We start from the raw sequence: 14,733 nt of genomic DNA on the forward strand, positions 1-14,733 counted from the left end.
CCCAAAAACGAAAAAAAAATTAAATGAGTTTCTGTATTTTCCTAGACAAACGTAGGAAAATGAAGTTCGTTAGGGTCTAAAAACAAATAAATTTAAAAAAATTATCGGAATTACAAACAAATTTAAATTGTGTTGATCTCGTTAAAAAAACAACGTCTTTGGTGACTTCCTGATATGATACCTTTTAGTTCCCACAGAGGTTCCAATTCTATTTGTTTTTCCGGGTTCTTCTTCGCGTATGGATGTTCACGCTTCATTCAATTACAATATCATTCTAGGTCTGCTTCAGACTTCTTAGATTTCTCGAGAATGCACTCGTGTTTCTCTCCTATTAGATGTTGTAAACTGTTGAGCTGAATCTGCATTTGAAAATCTTTGAATTAAACTTTGTGCCCTTCGCTTTCCACTAGTGTAAAAGAGCTTAATAGCGACAGTAATTACTGTCACTGTTACATTTACCTGTCGCTAAAGGTCAATAGCCACAGTAAATGAACCCATCGCCATTTGACATTATTGGTTCCGTAGCTAAAAATTGGCTACAGGAAGAAGTATTGTCGCTAAAAGATTGACTGCTGGAATAAATTACTGTCGCTAAAGGGTGACTACGGGAAAAAATTACTGTTGCTAAAAGGTTGAATACATAAATTTAAAATTGTTGACTAATGTACCTATTATTAATTAAAAAGAATGTTAAAACTGAAATATAATTTTCTAATATTAAAATTAAATATTTATATTACTCAAATAACAAATCTTATAAAGTGAGTATAAAATACATCAAATCTAAATTTGAACTCTTTAACAAGTCCATTGAATTCGTTTTTTAAAAATCTCCTTTTACTATTGTAATTCATATAGTCATCAAAGTAATTTCTGCCAAAAATTAAAAAAAATAATAAGATCAAACATGATTAGATGTCATTCATTGTTCAATCTAGAGGACGAAAGACAAAAGAAGGTTAATTGAATTACCAATTTCTTGGATACTTCTCTTCCAAATACTGCCAAAATTGTTCTGAGACCAGAATCCAGTTCAATTAAATGATCTCTATCTAAAATAATGAATGAACAAAAAAAATTAGTTACAAACCAAAAGAACCGTAAGAGAGTTAGCCAAAACAATGTCTCCGTCAATTAGTATTGATACAACACAAAGATGATTCAGTTTCTCAAATTCTGCATGACAATAATAAAATGGCATATTCAAAATAATCACCTTAGGACACATCTATCTTGAGTCTCAATATGAACAACGGGAAATAAATCATTATTTTGATTTCAGTAAAACCAATGAAACCTCCCTCTAATCTTTCTTAGGGTTAACAATGCTCACATAAGCTTCTTGCCCCCAAATACCACGAATCAAGCCTCTTCGAACGAATATTTCACATTCCAAGGTTATTAAGATAAACTAAAATAGTTGTCTATGCTCCTAGGTACTCCTATCATTTTATATAAATTACAATTTTCCAAACTTTAACTTAGTTTTCAAATCTGACTAAAATGGTATTTTACATGGGTCGTGCAACGAGCAAATACATCACATTTATTGTAAGTTCCTTTACTATACTCCGTCCATACCCCATAATCCATTCTGCACAAAAGTGTTCAAGCACATTAGAATTTTCAAAATTCTTCAAAAACACTCACCCAATAACAAAGAATGCATAACCCTCCATGTGATAGGTCTGGATATTTTTTGTATCATTATTCTAAAATATATTTTTCATGAAAGACTTGTAAGTTCCATTTATGAAAGATGTATAAACTTTCGGAGTTCTTCCCATGAATATATTTAAGAAATAAAGCTTATAAATCCGTTTCCACAAGTAACAGGTTATAATTTTGGATTCTAAAATTCAAGCTAGTGGAGATGCTTATGAACTATGAAACGGTAGTTCTTTCTTGGTTCAATAAATAATCTCTCATAAACATTATATTTAGGGACAAGTGATTGATCATAGCGATAAGAACCTAATGCGTTAAAAAGAATGTGATAAGGAGATCCAAGATTGTTAATCTTGTCAATATACTTTCTAAGCTATTGTAGTTTCAAATAAATAAGACTGGCTTACTAACTTGTACTTAAGAATTAAAGTTTAAAACTAGACAAACAAATATAGATTCAAAAAAATCTCACGACTCCTTTTGTACCAATCACTAATAAAGATTGTTATAGTGCCATTAAGGGATCCAAAGGGAACGGGGATGGCATCCCTGTTATTTACAGTGATTCTTGCATTGCCCCCCTAGTTTTTTGGAAGCTTATGAAAGGAAAGTAAAAGAAAATATCAATATGATTTTTAACCTAGAACTGATAAGTCCAATTCCACCTAGACGATATATGACAATTTGTTCCTAATTCTCCATCATGCCATGAGTTCTTCCTTTGGTGTATCCCATTCCTGCAATTATATTAAAGTTTGTTTAGTTCTAGTATTGTTTGTTATAATAATACCATGTTAAAAGCAATGGCTCATCAAGATCATTAGTTATTCCAATTTATTGTCACGTTCAGAATAAGGCCTGGAAAGTTAATCAATATAATAGTATCAAAAATATAACATTAACTTGGCTATTTAAATAAAACAAAAATATAAAACCTTTAATGATTAATTAAGTTATTAACATTGAGTTTAGCTAATCAAATTTAGTAAACTCACAAGCTATAAAATCTACAAAAACAAAAATTAATTCAATCCACAACTATAACCCAAATGTTAGTTGTTCTTTCCAATTTTGCACCTAAAATGTTCACAATTTCATCCAAAAAATGCCTCAAATCAAATAAAAGAGAGTACATACATTTAAAACAAAATAAATTTATTTTTGGAAGAATGAATCATAGAGATAAATGCCCACAATATGAAATAGAAACTTACATTTCAAAATATGTCGATGTATGATCTGTGAAGAATTAAAATTTTGTTAATCATCCTACAGTTTTTCCATATTATGTATGATGCATTCAACCAATACATAATTAACAATTTCATTGAACATTAATTCATTTAGCATTTATTTATAGAAATGATGAAACTATAGATTAATTTTAATATTATAATAGTGAAACAATGCCTAAGATTTAGGAAAAGATAATCCCATCATATTCATTACCATGGTCATTACTTTCTACAGTAAATAATGATTTGGAGAATAATAAAAGACACATATGAGAAGACTGGACATTTGTGTGCCTTTTCTTTCTCTAGCCAAAACCAAACAACATTCATGCTCGTCTTTGTTTACAGCAAAAATGCTATCATTACTAAACCAAGTTTATTTTTCCTATAGTCTAATTTGGATAACAAAACAACTAAACTCACCATCTTCACCACCAAGGCATCCAACAATTGTCGACGTAATGTGATTTGATGGCAACAGAGATTCCTACAAAACATATTTAAACAGATATTGAAACATGAATTGATATCTTTCTATTATATATATGCAAAACCAAAAAGATCTTGTTGTCTGCACAAATTACAGAAAGATTAATAGATAAGTTGTATTATTTAGACAAAGCTTACAATTTAGAATTCTCATCTTCCTCCTATATAAGACATGTCCGATTGAAGTGAGCTTGAGGCTTCAACCTCCATTTTAACATTCATGAATACATCAGTTCTTAGGCTTCCAAGACATCATTCAAAATTATTAGTTTAAAATTAGGAAATATGCATGTAATTATGAATAATGAACTAACAATAGTTTGAGACATGATACAACTTACTTTCTTTGATGATATTGTATATTTTGAGACAGGTCCAACCTACTTTCCTTGTTGAGTGTTAGACACACTCAGTTGAAAGCGTCATTTCTGAATGTTATCACATTCTGTTAGAAAGTAAAATTACCAAATCTATTGTAGATGTAATACTTTGATTTTAGTTTGAAATAAATCAAAAGATGTATTACAAACAACATAATTTAATAGTATATGTACAATTTATATGCTAATCATTGAACTGGAAAATTTGAAGTCATGAAAAAACATAATAATATGTTTTTTGGAATTAATGTAGAAAAATGTTTTAAAAATGAATGTGTAAAATTTAACAAAGTATATACTACCAACAAAATAAACCTAATATTTACTTTTAGTTAGTGAAGCTATGACAGTACAAAATATTAAATTTAATATTGGTATACAACCTCTAAGAAATATGGTGCACACCATCTCACCATTCAATTCGTGAAGGGATCTTCTGCTACCAAAGTAACCTGCTACCCATGTTGCCTCTCACAAAGAGAGGGGCAATATGGTAAATAAATGAAACACTTCATTTATTTACCATATTGCCCCTCTCTTTGTGAGAGGCAACATGGGTAGCAGGTTACTTTGGTAGCAGAAGATCTTAAATGATTCAATTCATATGTATATAGCAATACTAGATTCAACTCATTCAATTAATATTAGTCCTTAAATAGATAAAAAAAAGAAAAGAAAAGAGGAGTTTACCTCTTTGAAAACATGACTGTGGGAAACTTTTTCGAATCCCTATATTGAAAGAAACCCAAACAGTCATATAACTTAACCTAATTAAATGAAATGACATACAATTTGAAACTATTTCATACCAGTTTTTGAAACATATGAAGAGAAGCTTAATTTAAATCCCCAATTTTAGTTGTAAAGACATGTATCCCCATATTCTCAACTGCAAATTCCATCATCACGACAACAGCTTCCTTTCCTAGCCCCTTGCCACACCTATTCTATGCCAATCAAATATAAACAACAACGTTTTTTAAAAACCAAGCACCGTTTATATTCTTAAGAAAGTTAATTAAACATTCAGATTCTTAAAAAAAGGTAAACAAAAGTCACATTTTAGGTTCAACAATCACAATTTTTATCTCGGCCTTATGAGAATTATCCAAGTCATATAAGTATACATTGACATCCCCAACCATGACTGGGAAAGTAAGAATTATTAGTCTAAACATTTAAAAAGTTTCAAGGTTTTTTTTATTATTGATACATGTCAATTGTTCACGGGGATTAAGAATGTTAATAAACAAGAATACAGATCCTTAAATAACTTCATGAACAACTTGATTTCTCTATCCGATTCAAATTATTGAATTGATCTCGTTTGGAGTTATTTGTAATGAGAAATAATAATAAAAGATGAAAATATAAGACCTACAATGTGAGTATCTCCAATGGTATAGTCTCCATCAATCAAATTCCTATTCAAAATTATGAAGGGTTGTTCATTAAAATCAAATATATATAATTTTAAATTGATCGGAAGAACAAGAAAGCAATGAAATACATATAATTAAAGTAATATATATATATATCATCACCTATACTACTAGTAATATTGTCCATCAAAGAATTTCATAAGTATGATAGATGATATCATATAATGATTAACATAATTTCATGGTAATTATAAACATAATCTCTTGATTCAGACAAAATTTTATCAAACACTTGATACACAAACTTAAATATTTAATAAGAAATGGATGTTTATTAGATAGAAAAAACAAGTTGGTGCGTTGTGGTAGAATCCAGAAAACAAATTATATAGACTATAAGTTGACCAAGAGAGATCTATAAAAGTAGAATAAATATATGAGAAAGGAATAAGAACTTATGTATGGTATTGTTACCTAAGAATAAGTGATGTGGTCACTAATCTCTAATGGTATTAGCTGCAAAATCCTTGTGGACATTCTGTCGAACACTTTGTAGGCAAAAACTTGAAGTGAGTGATAAATCAACAATAAAAATAAACAAAAAAGATGATGATGAATATGATTAAGGATATCGAAGTAATATACATAAATAGAAGAGATTCGCAGCGATTCCTCATCAAATGTATAGTCGGTTGCAACACGTCAAAGATCTAGCGAGATTGATCCAAACGAAACCATATCAAAGAAAACAACATGACCAACTCTAACACTACATCTCCTATCTCTATCTTCTTTGTCGTCGAGGGTTCGTCAATGGAAATAGATCAAACAACGAGGCATGTCGAGCGGATGAATTAGTGTTAGGGTTTGATGAGCCTCCCTCTCTAACTCCCACATTTAATAATTAGAATACCAATTTAAAAGTCTTATATATATTTAAATTAAAAGTTTCAATTTATATCTGTTTTATTTTATATTTAGGTTTTTAAAATTAAAAATATGGGCATTTGGCCACGGGATGAAATGACTGTAGATACTAATAGATAGATAGTGTCATATTAAAGTGTGAATATTTATTATTTTATTTAATAGCAACAATAATTAAAATACAGTGGCTAATTTTGTGGCTATTGACTTTTTTTTACTAGTGTTCTTCAATGCCACTTCCTTGATTTCTTTCTAGTCTCTAGAGAATCTAGTAATCTCCATATTTTTTGAAAATTTATTCCAAAGTTTTTAGGCAAATGAACAATTTCCAAAGAGATGATCAGTTGTTTCTTCATTCCCTTCACACAACAGATAGCTTGAATCCGGAATTTCCATGTACTTCCTAATGCGATCTCCCGTGTTTAGCCTTTCCTGAAATGCAAGCCATAGAATGAATTGGTATCTCGGGATAACCTTTGACGACCAAATCAAATTAGTCCAATTTACTATTTGCTCCTTCTCTCGGATAGTGTTTCACACTTTACTTGAAATCATCTCCCCATTTTCCTCGGGTTTCCATCGATGTACGTCTGTTCTTTCGTTGAATTGGATGTTACTGATATGTTCGAAAATGTACCACCCCACCAGTATTCGTCTATGGAGCGAATTCCATAGCCCGTCTTTAATGTCTTTGACCTTGGTAGCTAGGTAGTCCCGTCTGATCCTTATGTTTCTAAATTTCTCTTTATTGATTAACGGTTGGTTCTCATACCAGGAATCATGCCAAAATAGTGTGTTTCTTCCGTCTCTCTAACTAATGTAAAAAAGTCCTACAATATTGTTTCTTAGCTTAAGGATTTTCTTTAACGATCATCCCATACCTTCGCTTATTTTGGATGTCCAAACGCTTGATTCGTGTTTCATAAACTGGGTGTGGATCCACTTGATCCCGAGTTTGTCTTGTTTGCTCTCGATGGCCCATATGTGCTTATATGTCAACGTTTTATTCCATTCAACACAATTCTTGAGCCTTATACCACCTTCTTCTTGGTTTGCAAAGTGCGGTCCACTTAGCCTTATTCCCGCCTCTCCCGCTGTTCCCCAAATAAAGTTTCTCATTAGCACGTCAAGTTCTTTCATTACCTTCTTCGGGAGCACAAATTGCTGCGACTAGTAACCGATGATTCTCATCACCATGCTTTTAATCAGCTCAATTCTTCCAGCGTATGTAAGTTTCTTTGCTTCCCATCTGGAAATTGAGTTCTTCACTTTCTCGATCAGTGGCATGCAATGCGAGATTTTGATATGTTTTTTCGTGAGTGGTATGCCTAAGTATCTTACCGAGAAGCTTCTTTCTGCGATGCCCATGATGTTGTAGATGTTTACTTTCGTTTTCTCTTTTACTACTCCGTAGAATGTCAAATTTTTATTCTCGTTGATAGTGAAACCTGTAACCTTAGAAAAAAAATGTTAGTGCAACTCTTATAGTTTTTATGGAATTAATAGAATATTTTTTGGATGGATGCAAAAGTAAAAATGTTCGGTAGTTACTGTGTAATATTAGATAAACCTAAATATTAATCAAGAGTGAAGATGTCCATTGATCTTGTATAGTCAATTAGATACTTTGTAATGTTGGATAAAATAAATTACAGTTCATCGGTGTTGGAGGTTAATATTCTTCAAATGAAAAATCTTTGCATCTTAAAATATTGAAAATTGATGATATTCTGGAAAAGAAATCTAATTACAATAAAAAAAATTAATGTTATATAAACACAATTAATATATTATAAAATTAGTAAGAAATAATTTAACTTTAAATTATATATATATATATATATATATATATATATATATTTTGTAATCCTAATTATCTGAAATAGGAATAGTTTAATACTTAGGTCAAAAAATAAAAATAAAAATAGATAAAAAGATGCATAGTTCAAAACATGGGTAAAAAATAAAAAATAGATAAGTAGAAACTACCAACAAAGACAATTCAATGAATCATTTACAACCCAACCCATTTATTATAATAGAATAAATTATCAAATTGTTAACACAAATTTAATACCTCTCCATAAGTTGTTTTATTAAAGAAGAGTCTAACTTGCCACAAGTAAAGCACTATGTTGTTTGTCTTGAAATTTTGCACAATTATTTTTACATATCTATGAACATATGGTATTATAAGTAGGTGTATGAATACTATTAGAACCATTAATTCCATTAATTTTAATAATAATAAAAAAACAAGTGACTTATTTTTATAGATAAAAAAAAGATATAATAGGAAAAGTGACAAAGTTAAGTTTTATTTTAAAATTAATAATACAAAAATAAATGAATTATTTGATTAAATCCTTTAAAAAAATCAATTTTATTATTTAAATTTATAATATTTACAATAGTTTATCCATTATAATAGTAATAGAAAAGTTAATTAATATGATAAAACTTAAGAGTTAATAGACTCTAATTAATATAAGATAAATTTAGGATTTTTTAATCTAATTCATTAATTTCTTTATAATTTATCTAAATTATAAAAAGTTCATGTATCGAGAATAAACTAACCATCCGTTATAATATTAATTGGCTAGGATATTTGTCCTAGCCAACCGAAACACTCGGCAGTTGGGTTCAATTTCTGGCAAAAAAAAATTATTTTTCAATTTTATAAAATTAAAAAGATTAATTCATCTAGTAGTTTAAGTCATAAAAGATCTTATATAAGAAATTAAAAGTTGGATGTATAATTCGCATTCATAAGAATAAACTTATCATCCGTTGTAGCCTAGTTGGTTAGGATATTCGGCTCTCACCGACCTGTATTAAATTTCCTAAAACGAAATCTAAATTATTCAGGGAACTTCAAAATCACACTGTTGCTGATGGTGAAGGATATTCCGAAGCAAAATGAGCTGGAGGAGGATGATCTCACATAAAAGTTGAGTTTGCATATTGCTAAATACTTGTTAGATTTTTTTTACTCATATTGATGATGATTTGGTACTAATTGAATATGATTAACTCTTGCCTTCATTTTTTTTTAACTCAATTTCTCACAATGAACAAAATAAGGAGGAGATCGTCTCAAAGAGCGCTGATACTTGGAAGGGAAAGATAACTAAATCCTAGTTGATCTAAAGCACCAATCAAGAATTCTCATCTCAATGTTGATCTTAACTCGTTCGAAGAACATGACCTTGAATTGTTGGGAGATAAGAGATAGGGAAATCCAATGTTTGGTTGATTGCCTTATCGTCAATATATTTGTTGGTTGGTGTAACTAATTTGAAGTTTAGATTTTCTTGTTCAATAGATATCTAATTGGTTGGTCATCATAGTAATTTTATACTTTTACTAAAAAAATGTACTTTTTACCTCATTGCTTTGTAGTTTGTAATATCTTTGACTGTTTTTTATTATGATATTTTTTATTAGGAAAAGAGAGAGAAAAAAAAGGAAACATTAGACTTTATTTACTTCAAAAAGAGGACAAACAAGGCCCAAATGTTGCCAATTAATACAATGGGAAGATTTCTTAGTAATACATTAGCTAGCTACACGTTTTTAAGCAAAAATTCCAATTATTGACAAAAATAAAAATAAAAGATTTCTTTCTTTTAACATGGTAGGGTTGTAATTAAACATTATAGTTTGCGATTTTGAGAATAATCTCTAATTGTTAAGGTGAATTAAGTAATCTAATGATGAAAGTCTTTATATTCTAGTTTTCATAGACCTAATGTGAAACAAAAAAGTTAGATAAATCAGTATGTCAATTTTGAGTAAGATAGTGACTATTTTGTATTTTTTATTAAAATAATGTTAAAATGAATAATATTATAATAAAAGTATTACATATTAATGAGAAATGTCTCGATAGAAAACGACAAAAGTTAATAATGTAAATATTTAAAATTAGAAAAAGTTCGACAAAAAATTTGACAATAATTTGCAATTCACTGAAGGACTGTTGTTTTTTGAGAAATTGAATTTCAAAATTAGAATTATATTATTGATTTACTTGTCATGATCCACACAAGCCCTAACATTTCATTTGAGCTAACTAAAAGGAAGTTTGAAACATTTTGATTTAAACAATTATGTGTTTTCCTATTTTGAATAAATTATTGTAGTTTCTAGCTAAAAACAAAACATTCTTCTACTCCCAATAGTTTATCTATGTTTGAGGTTTTACTTCACACATTTGAATAAAGATTTGATATGAAAATAATGATTGAAGCTAAACAAACTCATTTTACTTGCTTTCCAATATAACCATTTCAGTTGTGAGTAAGTTCTTTACCTTGTGACGACACGATTAACAAGGCGACACGATAGACACAGGTAGGGATGACAATGGGTACCCGTATGTCTGATACCCGTGGGTATTCGATAGTCGGATTCATATATTTTAAATTGGGTACGGGGTCGGGCATGGGGTATGAGAGAAAGTACCCGATTGGGTACGAGTTCGGGGATGGGTATTGTGCAAAACCTAAACCCGATACCCGACTATATATAAAAAATACAAAGTTTTTAATTAAAATTTAATGTTACATTTCAAATATATCATCATTAAAAATATCATCATAAATATTTTGTTCTTTTCCACACTCCACTCCAAAATTATTTTCTTTATATTCCCAAAATTAGACTTGGTGAGTTTTCCCTCAAGTTCCTGCGGCCTTCCTTTGTAAGAATGATCGCAGACGAACTCCTTTCTTTGTGAGCATGATTGGTGAGGTTCTTCGGATCAATCTCCCCGTACACGGCGACGATGAAGAGATTTTCTCCCCATTCTGATCATCATCATCATGTAACGCAGGCATGCTGAAAAATAATTTGTTCGAATTTTCATATATGTCAACTTGTACCAGTTGATCTCGACAGAGTTATCTCTTTAGTACTGTTAGAAGGTCTCATACGAATACTGATCGAACAAGGATTTGTTTGAAACCATACTCCAATCGGTTTGATTCGATGGTTTATTTGAAAAAATTGAGGCATGTATTCTTTCGCGATTATATTCTGCCGTAGTTCTTTTCATCGTTTTCAATGAAAGGGATTTGCTTCGTATATGAATAATTAACGGTGTTCGTTTCATGAGAAGTCGCCGTCTCCGACGAGATTCCTCCAATGACGAGCACACAATGAGGAGAGGATGCGGTTACCATTCTGGACTCTTTAATAAGCGGTGACGAAAGAAGAATGATTTACGAGATGGGATTGATTAATTGGAAATGAGAGTGAAGATGGTCGAGGTGGGGTTAAAGTGAAGACTGAAAGTAAGTTATTATAAAACAGTGATGTGTAAAATTAATATATTAAATAAATAAATAATTAAAATTACATTTAAATATTTTAACAGAAACGGTGTTAGAGGTTAAACTTAAATATAAGAAAAAATGGCAAGGAGAGTTCTTTAAATGAAAAAAAATTAGGTGAATCATAAATTTGATAAAATCACTCTACTAGAGTCTTAAATTTGTCCTTTATCCCATATAAATATCATTAGGTATTCAAAATTTAGAGTTTACATAAAATCGTTGTGAGAGTTGTAAACTCATAAAATCAAAAGTTTACTTAAATATTAAAATTTTGTTTAAAAAAACAATAGTTATATATCATTATGTATATATATAATTAAGTACTTTATTTATAAATAATTTAAAAATAAAATAAATTAAAAAATAATAATAATAATAATAATAATAAGTAAATGACATTATAAAAATTTATATTTACAAAATTAATTATATTATATAATTTAGTTGAATAAATAATAACTTTTTTTAATTTATAAATATAAATTTATTTATTTTTAATACGAAATCATAAAATAAAAATTATTTGTAAACTCGTAAATTTAAAATTATAAGAGTTAAATATTTAAGAGTTACCCAAAATTAGATTTATTACTTTATTTAAAATCGTAAAATCTTAATAGTTAATTTGAAATTTGAACTAGATTAATGGATGTAATACATACCCAAATAATTGTATATCTGTCCAAATCATTTTTTCCGGAATTAAATTAGAACTAAATTACATCCCACGACCATAGTTCACTTTTTAAACTCAAAGCGCTTGCGCTTCTAGATGGAATCAAACCGTGATATTTGAGTTTTTTAAGCCGACTCTTATCACTAAGCTACCTTGGAAGGGTTTGTCCAAATCATTTATAGCAGTCCAATTTGGTAAAAAACAATATCGCCATAACAATATATTTAAATTATATTTTTCATAAATATTTACTAAATACAATATTAGCGTTAACAATTTAGCGATACTCAAAAAAATCAAAATTTAGCGTTAACAATTTTAGAGATACTCCAAAAAATCAATAATTTCACCGATCATCTCCACTGATTTTTCAGAAAATCTCTATCGCCATAACAATATATTTAAATTATATTTTTCATAAATATTTACTAAATACAATATTTAATTATTATTAATAGTCTAGTTTAACTTTTTTATTGGGTTGTTTATTCTTAAAAAAATTATTATGAATAATTTATTACAAAATTAAATATATTATTTAATTTAGTTGAATAAATAATAACCTTTTTTAATTTATAAATATAAATTTATTTATTTTTAATATAAAATCGTAAAATCAAAATTATTTATAAACTCGTAAAATTTTATTATCGTAAATTAAAAGTTGTAAGAGTTAAGTATTTAAGAGTTACCCAAAACTAAATTTATTACCTTATCTAAAATTGTAAAGTCATAAAATTTTAAGAGTTAATTCCATATTTGAATTATATTAACAGATTGAATACATATCCAAATAATTGTATATCTGTCCAAATCATATTTTCGGAAATAAATGAGACCTAGCATGACACCCCACGACCATGGTTTACTACTTAAACTAAAAGCGCTTGCACTTCCAGATAAAATTAAACCGTGATATTTAGGTTTTTTAAACCGACTCTTACCACTGGATTACCTTGGTAGGGTATGTCTAAATCATTTATAGAGTCTAATTTGGGAAATACAATATTCTTACAGTCTGAATTTCAACAATCAAAAATCTAGCATTAACAATTTCAAAGATACTAAAAAAATCAATAATTTCACCGACCACCTCCTTCGATTTTCCAGAAAATCACTATCGCCATAACAATATATTTAAATTATATTTTTTCATAAATATTTACTAAATACAATATTAATAGTCTAATATAACTTTTTTATTGTGCTGTTTATTCTTAACAAATTTATTACGAATAATTTATTATAAAATTAATTATATTATTTAATTATTTGAATAAATAATATTTTTTTTAATTTATAAATATAAATTTATTTATAATATAAAATAAAAAAATCAAATTTATTTGTAAACTCGTAAATTTTTATTATCGTAAATTTAAAATTTTATGAGTTAAATTTTCAAGAGTTTATCCAAAATTAGATTTATTACCTTATTTAAAATTTTAAAATTTTAAGAGTTAATTTGAGATTTGAACTAGATTAACGGATTGAATACTTATCCAAATAATTTTATTTCTGTCCAAATCATATTTTTCAGAATTAAACGAGAACTAGCATGACACCCCACAAACATTGTTCACTACTTAAACCAAAAGCGCTTACGCTTTCAGATGGAATTAAACTGTGACATTTTAATTTTTTAAGCCGACTCTCAACACTAGGTTACCTTGGTAGGGTTTGTCCAAATCATTTATAGCCGTCTAATTTGGGAAAAAACAATATCCCTACCGTCTGAATTTCAACAATCAAAATCTACCGTTAACAATTTCAGAGATACTTATAAAAATCAATAATTTCACCGATCACCTCCACCGATCACCTCCACTGATTTTTTTTGAAAATCTCTATCGCCATAAAAATATACATGAATTATAATTTTTCATAATTATTTACTAAATACAATATTTTATTATTATTAATATTATAGTATACTTTTTTGTTGTTGTTTATTCTTAACAAATTAATTATGAGTAATTTATTACAAAATTAATTATATTATTTAATCTAGTCGAATAAATAATAATCTTTTTTTAATTTATAAATATAAATTTAATCATTTTAAATATAAAATCGTAAAATCAAAATTATTTGTAAATTTTTAAAAATTTATTATCATAAATTTAAATTCTAAGAGTTAAATATTTAAGAGTTTACCCAAAATTAGATTTATTACCTTATCTAAAATCGTAAAATCTTATAATTTTAAGAGTTAATTTGAGATTTGAACTAGATTAACCGATTGAATACATATCCAAATAATTGTATATCTGTCTAAATCATTTTTTTAGAATTAAATGAGAACTAGCATGACACCCCACGACCATGGTTCACTACTTCAACTCAAAGCGCATGCGCTTCCAAATGGAATCAAACTGTGATATTTGAATTTTTTAAGCCGAGTTTTATCACTAAGCTACCTTGGTTTGTTCTGTCCAAACCATTTATAGAATTCTAATTTGAGAAAGTACAATATCCCCACCGTCTTAATTTCAACAATCAAAATCTAGCATTAACAATTTCGGAGATACTCAAAAAATCATTAATTTCACCGCTAACCTCCCCCGATTTCCTAGAAAATCTCTATTGCCATAACAATATATTTAAATTCTATTTTTTCATACATATTTACTA

The 14,733-nt window shown here is 28.3% G+C and overlaps 2 long non-coding RNA genes and 1 pseudogene across 2 annotated transcripts; all 3 read right to left on the bottom strand.

Moving 5' to 3' along the window:
* Nucleotides 1–1,809: 1,809 nt before the first annotated feature.
* On the bottom strand, nucleotides 1,810–2,533 carry LOC124915814 (annotated as a pseudogene).
* A 655-nt stretch (nucleotides 2,534–3,188) lies between these two features.
* Nucleotides 3,189–4,686, bottom strand: LOC124913733. The gene is made up of 4 exons (XR_007096769.1): nucleotides 4,582–4,686; nucleotides 4,463–4,501; nucleotides 3,531–3,820; nucleotides 3,189–3,390 (listed from the first exon to the last, which is right to left on the bottom strand). It is a non-coding gene; the product is annotated as an uncharacterized LOC124913733 (long non-coding RNA).
* LOC124913732 lies at nucleotides 4,683–5,940 on the bottom strand. Its single transcript, XR_007096768.1, has 3 exons — nucleotides 5,800–5,940; nucleotides 5,629–5,702; nucleotides 4,683–4,714 (listed from the first exon to the last, which is right to left on the bottom strand). It is a non-coding gene; the product is annotated as an uncharacterized LOC124913732 (long non-coding RNA).
* Between the last annotated feature and the right edge of the window lie 8,793 nt (nucleotides 5,941–14,733).

The sequence above is a fragment of the Impatiens glandulifera genome, chromosome 9 (assembly GCF_907164915.1).
Source record: "Impatiens glandulifera chromosome 9, dImpGla2.1, whole genome shotgun sequence".
Classification (NCBI taxonomy): Eukaryota; Viridiplantae; Streptophyta; class Magnoliopsida; order Ericales; family Balsaminaceae; genus Impatiens; species Impatiens glandulifera.